The following is a 6,518-nucleotide window of genomic DNA, read 5'->3' on the forward strand; positions in this document are numbered from 1 at the left end:
TTTTCTCTTTTTTATTTTGATATATGCCAATGGTAGGAAACAGAAGTCTAAAAATTGCAAGGTTACCAAGCTCGGGAAAATTAATTCCGTACCTTCTCAACGATATTTACACCAAAATAGTTAGCATGCTCCTGAAGATTATCAGAAATTCCTAGTTCAAATATCATGTTGATATGCAGAAGTACGATTCTACTGCAAGACTCTACAAAATAAAAAAAGCATTTGCGGTTATAAAAAAGTAATTAATAAAGTCATATAGCATTCATGTCAATATTCAACCACTACAAAACGCCAACCTATTGTTTATGTAACTCATACACTGAAGATAGTTAACATGAGTTAGTGACTCCCGAAGCAGACATTAGCAAAATACGGTGTTTTAGCCCAAAAACAATAGGATCGGACACCAAGGAGGTCAATACCATCTAGAAAGGAAAATAGATGTGTGGGTAGTGTGCAATACACAATCTATTAAACATAGAACCCTGGTGATGCCTATACAATTCTCAATAACTAACTTCAGTTAGAGCTCCCTTGCCAAAGGTTTTAACCTCAGTGTAATTTTGAGAACATAAAAAAAAGAAGAAATATTTCTTGGTTGACCGCAGTAAGACCATGTTTAGTTACAAAAGAAGATACCTTAGCATCATTCAAACTTGGTGTATCTGACCAGTTAAGTTCTGCTGAAAGTTGATTCCCTTGAGCAGATGCCTCGAGAACTCAAGAATATGTAAAACCAGTTATAGTCGGAAACTGTTGTAAATATGTGACAGCAAAACGACACAAGAAATTGTATATTAAAATATATACGAACATGCAGTCAAACCACATAGTGAGGACTGAGGAGTGAAACGCGCTTTAGCAGCATCTGATAAAACAAAAGCACATAGGGTTCATAGTGTCTTCCCTAGGTGTGTGTTGTTTTCTTCTTTCTTTTCTTTTTCTTTACCATCTAAGTGCTAAAGAATACCAAAATAAGGTGTTTTAACTTCAGGGTCTATACCAAAATAAGGTATTTTAACTTCAGGGTCTTTACCATCAGAATGTGTACCTCCAAGTTATACAATTAAACTACCCTTTGAAGATCATAAAGTAATGCTAATTAATGTCTAATACACTTCAAAGATCATAAAGTGTTCATCATTTGACTACAAATAACCAACACTCCAGGTACCTATTTGGTTTGTAATCAACTTGTTGAAGCAATTTATCTCTAAACATCTAAGGAAGACGTGATGACAGCACCTGCTGCATGTTATGGAGTAATATAATCAGGTTAAGTATTCTTATTTCAAGTTCCAATGTTGACACGATTAAAAACATTTTATAACAGGAGACCGGTCTACATCAAATGTTACACAATCTACTTCAAAAGTTGTAAATACTTCATAAAATGCTGACTTGTATATCTAACTTCTTTCTCATAAACTTCAACATCAAAAGGAGAAAGATTTTGTCACTGCAGAATAATGAATGAGTGACATCTACAGAGTTACAAACCATTGGGAGAGCAGAGCATACATTGAGATAAAATGATCAATAGTTCCACCAAGGAGACTGATGCCATATAAAAAGAGACGTAGGTTTCTCAATAACCAAACTTCAGTTATAGTTTCTCAATAACATTTTATAACAGGAGACCGGTCTACATCAATAGTTCCACCATGTCGAAGCATGAAATGAATCTGACCTGATCCATGACGATGTTTCCACGGATTTCGAGATGAAACGAACCACGCCTTTATCTTCTTCTCCGGTTGCTTGAGATCTGCAATGGCTTTTTGGGGGTGTGGAGGTGACTGCTAAGAAATCTCAAGGATCTCTTGTTTTACAGACACAAAAATATATGATGGCAGCTCTTACTGAGCCTCCCCTTTAATAAGGAGGTGAAGACCTCCTTATATGGAGAGCCTCATGGCCACCATCATGGTACCCTAATGGGCCTAGCCCAGTTAGGGTTACCTCCACAAAACTCCCTCAGCCCAATAACATTGTATTAGTCCGTATAATAAAATAAGCCAAACATAATAAATTTAGGGTCGTAAAACCGGGTTTAGTACCATACCCCTACAAGCCCCCCAAGTCCAGTGTTGCTCCTAGGCGTGCAAGCGTTTAGGTGGAGCGCTGGACTTTATAAGGTGTGTTAGGACGTGAGGCGGTTTTTTCCCTTTTCTTCGGCCTTGTCTTTATTGTCTTTGAGTTTTGGGAGGTTTTCTCCATGATGGTGACATGTTGTGGTCCTTATGATAATGATGGTGCACTAGCATGAATAAGATATAGCACGCATCATAACAATAGTGGCGCGGGGCCTGATAAAAGATAGAGTGCGCGTCTCGATAATAATGTAATGTAACTTGCGCGCGAGGCAGCTTACGAGTTATAAAAATAATTAAGCTTGCGCGTGAGGCGACTTACGAGCTATAAAATAATAAAGCTTGCGCGCGAGGCGACTTACGAGCTATAAGAATAATTAAGCTGGCGCGTGAGGCGACTTACGAGCTATAAAATAATAAAGCTTGCGCGCGAGGCGACTTACGAGCTATAAGAATAATTAAGCTGGCGCGTGAGGCGACTTACGAGCTATAAAATAATAAAGCTTGCGCGCGAGGCGACTTACGAGCTATAAGAATAATTAAGCTGGCGCGTGAGGCGACTTACGAGCAATAAAATAATAAAGCTTGCGCGCGAGGCGACTTACGAGCTATAAGAATAATTAAGCTGGCGCGTGAGGTGACTTACGAGCTATAAAATAATAAAGCTTGCGCGCGAGGCGACTTACGAGCTATAAGAATAATTAAGCTGGCGCGTAGCCATGTGGGATATTATTAGGCTCCCGACCTTTAAGTTTGGCGCGTGGCCATATGGGTTTATAAGGATTCCCAACCTTTGAATATGGCGTGTAGCCGTATGGGTTTGGGGATTCCCAACCTTTTGGTTTGGCGCACGGCCTATGGGTTTATGAGGATTCCCAACCTTTAAGTTTGGCGCGTGGCCTATGGGTTTATGAGGATTCCCAACCTTTAAGTTTTGGCGTGTATGTGATGTGCGCCATGCGCAGATGTTTCACGCGCGGATGTGATATGCGTGAGCATATGCGTGAGCATACGTGTAGGTTTTGGCTTTGTGTCTTCATGACATCCTTATTTTAAGCCTCGTCTATATTTTGTGGGTTGACCCGCCTCGCTCGATGTAGGGCGGGTGCATACCCCCTTCAAGCCCCCAGTCTAATGTGTCTTGTCTCGCGCGAGCGAGATAAGATAGATATTAGACAAGTTTGCTTTTTCAATAGGGCCTGTTTTTTCTTTTTCTTTTCTTGCACGCGCAACATGAAAACGAATCGTCAATGCACGTGGTTGGTTGGTGTTGGATCGCGGTGGTGCGGTGCTCGGCGCTAGCGCGCATGAGTGACGGCGCGCTGCTGCTTCATGGCGATGTATTGAATCGTTGTGGCGCATGCGTGGTGGCGATGTATTGAATCGCGGCGGCGCATGCGTGATGGCGGTACATCGAACCATGGTGGCGCATGCACGATGGCGCGCGCGTGTGCTTGTTGAATATAAGGTATGCTTACACGTTGAAATTTGAACAAGGTTGTAAGGAATTTATTAAGTACTCCTTAATAGTTGTCATATTTCAGGCTATTTTGCGATATTTTGAATATGCTGACACGTGTCTTGGCATTTCGTTATTCCTCTTTTGCGCGACGTTATCGTGCATTTATTATAGGGAATTATGAATGAGTTCTTTAGCCTTTGCGCGTCTATATTTGGCGCATCCATTATAATCCCATGCGCGGCCCCGACCTGAAACCTCAACAACTGTGTTTTGGCATGTGCTTTGCCTTAGTTGTGCTTAGGTATGTTATGGTCGAGCCGCGCAATACGCGGGATGGATGCTATGAGTAATTTGAGCTAAGGCTCATATTATTGGGCTAAGGCCCTGACGTTTTAGAGTTAAAACCCGTCAACGCGTTTGAGCTTAAAGCTCGCGCATGTATGTTTTACTTCGTTTTATTTTTAGTTTAATGTCAATATAATGTTGTCATATTGCTCAAATTAATAAAATGAAGTGTGAAACATGTATGCAAAGATCAAAATCAGGCTTGCACATGCATGGCAGCGGAGTCGTGACTCGCGGGCGAGCATGCATGGTGGCGAAGCTTGCTCCTTGGCAGTGCGCATGTATGGCGGCGGAGCGGTGACTCGCGGGCGCGCATGTATGGCGGCGAGTCTTTTGCGCAAAACCCACATGGTGGTTTCCGCGGAGTGAGAATTCGCTGGCGCGCGTGCGTGGAGGCGGGAGTCTCCGTAATCTAGATTGTAATTTTAAACCTAAAATCCAGGTCTGTAATCCAGATCTAGATCTGTAAATCAGATCTAGATAGATCTGAAGCTCGGAGCGGAGAGAATTTAAAACCATCACAGATCCGGAGGTTTGATCATCCGAATCAGGTAGTTTCTTTTCTGGATCTACAAATCCTTTTCAGCTTCATTTTTGCACAGATCTGGAAGCCTCTTTTAGATCTATGGATCTTTTTGAGCTTTAATAGAACAAGTCTTGAAGCCTCTTTCTGTAAACTTCCAGATCTGGGTTTTTCTTGGGAGAGATCTGAGGACCGAGACGAAAATCGAAGGGTAGTTCGTTGCCGTCCCACGGATGGCGCCTAGTGTCGAAGCATGAAATGAATCTGACCTGATCCATGACGATGTTTCCACGGATTTCGAGATGAAACGAACCACGCCTTTATCTTCTTCTCAGGTTGCTTGAGATCTGCAATGGCTTTTTGGGGGTGTGGAGGTGACTGCTAAGAAATCTCAAGGATCTCTTGTTTTACAGACACAAAAATTATATGATGGCAGCTCTTACTGAGCCTCCCCTTTAATAAGGAGGTGAAGACCTCCTTATATAGAGAGCCTCATGGCCACCATCATGGTACCCTAATGGGCCTAGCCCAGTAGGGTTACCTCCACAAAACCCCCTCAGCCCAATAACATTGTATTAGTCCGTATAATAAAATAAGCCAAACATAATAAATTTAGGGTCGTAAAACCGGGTTTAGTACCATACCCCTACACTAAACATAACCACCGAGAAGTAGCATGCCTTTAAAGTTGTTAATATCAGTATGAACTCGAGAAAAAGAAATATTATTTCTGGGTTCAGAAGTCTTAAAGTCCTTGTGATGGCTCTTTCTTAAACACATTCGTAAACAAGACATGCTTAAAAAAACCAGCTTACAGCAATTTTGCAGCCTTGAAGTTCCTATCATATCAAGTTGATAAGAAGGATAATATCAAGTATCTTATTTGGCAGCATTAATAAAAAGTAAAAAATATCATTTCTCCTCAACATGATAAGCATCACTTGATTTCACTAAAATTCAGTTAGAAATAAAAAAACTACAATATATACTACATATTTACTTAGTAAGAGAAGTTTGACCATATTTGGAGGGGTGCGCCAGGCCTTGGTGTTAGTGTAAGACCAAGGCGACACATGAAGACCCAAGCAGCAAGCTACTTTGACGAGTCTTCTCTCATAAAAAAATAAGATTAATATCGAGTGAGCCGATGGCTCACATATCAGATATTAAACTGATAAGAACAGATACTACACTTGATCTTAGCCAAAAGGCCGAGAAAGGTATGCTTATTATCTTCTTGGGCCGTTGCTTATGTAGGCAGTCCTTTCAAATATGTTTTCTTCACTCAGCCGATATGGGATGGTGATAAGATTTATTTTTCCTAAGGTTTTCATCTCTCAGATTATAATATCTAATAGAAGTACCCCTTAAAGATCATAAAGTCACGCTGATTAATGTCCAATAAACTTAAAAGATCATAGGGTGTTCATCATCTGTTCATTCTATAAAAGGCATCAACCTAAACTTATTGTTTTAAACTGAATACTCTTGAAGTAAACTTATAGTGTTGCATAATTGCATACAAATTAGTCTCGGTACAATTTAGAGTGTGTGCTTTAATTCTCCAAGAACCCTTAGACTAGTTCCAGCTAAGTTTAACTTAAACTTACATAACAAGTATTAGTGACTGCATCTGTATCATGATTCTAACATAGCTTACATACTCATGGAATTCAAAGAAATTAAGAAATTACATTGGGTTATCAAACATGGTACAAGAAAATCATAACATACCTATTCGTAACAGGAACTAACAACACCTCCTCCACAAATTCATGCAATTCTTCGTATATCCAGCTGCATTTTAGTATGAAGAAAAGTTGTATCAAGAGAATGGAACATACACATAAAGAAGTAAAACGGGTGGTTAAGGAAGCCACAAATCAATAATGTCCCTAACCTCATCACAGAAACCATGTTTCAAGTTGTCTCTAACCTTTGTCTTTGCTTCCATTTACATCAATAACACCTACAAAATATCAATAAATCAGAAATTAATTGTTAAAAATCAATTGAAATCCCTTTATCGATATTATCTAATTCTATTTACATCAATAACGCCTACAAATATATCAATAAATCACAAATTAATTCT

The 6,518-nt window shown here is 40.1% G+C and overlaps 1 non-coding gene across 1 annotated transcript; it reads right to left on the reverse strand.

The window, feature by feature from the left end:
- Positions 1-5,450: 5,450 nt before the first annotated feature.
- Positions 5,451-5,647, reverse strand: LOC143621556 (U2 spliceosomal RNA). Its single transcript, XR_013151553.1, has one exon. It is a non-coding gene; the product is annotated as a U2 spliceosomal RNA (small nuclear RNA).
- Positions 5,648-6,518: the final 871 nt, after the last annotated feature.

Source organism: Bidens hawaiensis, unplaced genomic scaffold, assembly GCF_021521415.1.
Source record: "Bidens hawaiensis isolate Kalapana, Puna unplaced genomic scaffold, B.hawaiensis_p1.1 tig00002866_1, whole genome shotgun sequence".
In the NCBI taxonomy this organism is placed as follows: Eukaryota; Viridiplantae; Streptophyta; class Magnoliopsida; order Asterales; family Asteraceae; genus Bidens; species Bidens hawaiensis.